The sequence below is a fragment of the Molossus molossus genome, unplaced genomic scaffold, assembly GCF_014108415.1.
Source record: "Molossus molossus isolate mMolMol1 unplaced genomic scaffold, mMolMol1.p scaffold_m16_p_12, whole genome shotgun sequence".
Lineage (NCBI taxonomy): Eukaryota > Metazoa > Chordata > Mammalia > Chiroptera > Molossidae > Molossus > Molossus molossus.
In genome coordinates, this window is record NW_023425347.1 from 94,842,363 (window position 1) to 94,843,053 (window position 691).

The window sequence follows — 691 nt, forward strand, 5'->3', positions numbered from 1 at the left end:
ATTTCCACCCCTTGCTTTTCACGACTCTTCTTGCCATCCCGACGTCTGCTGTGTGGAACCGGTCGGTCAGAACTTTCTTCCAGGAGGCAGATTTCGGCATCTGACGGGTCTTATTCTCAGGACTCAGGACAGGCTCCTGCACGACCACACCGGCCTCACGAGCACAATGTACTACAGGTGGCGCAGAAAGGACTCAACAGCCCGTGTCGTCTCCCTCTGGTCACGCAGCGAGGCCACCACTCCGAGCGACGCCGAGGCGGAGTCTCCAGAAAGCGGTCCACGGACCGCCTCCACCACTGCCGAGAACCTTGTGGCAACGCGCCTGCGCTGCATCACGTGCCTGCAGCGTAAGCTCCCAGAGGTCAGTGGCTTCCGCTCACGTGACCCACGCTGGCCAATGCCTGGCTGGCCAATGCTCTGGGCTCCTGGTTGCTAGGCGACCTCAGCAGCGCCTGGGATTCAGCCGCTGGGCTTTATCCCGGGAAGTAGCGGCGGAAGCTTCAGACCAGGCTCAGACGCCACGTGCTAGTGCGTGCGAGGGCGGTTAGCGGCCGCGATCCCCTCGCAGGCGGAGTCCCTGGCGGCGACCTCCGCGCTTCTGCGCCTTCGAGGGTTGAACCCAGGCGTCCCGGTACCCACGGGCCCCTGTTCCTCCGGGGCCAACTTGGCGGCTGGGGTGCCGCAGGGCCGC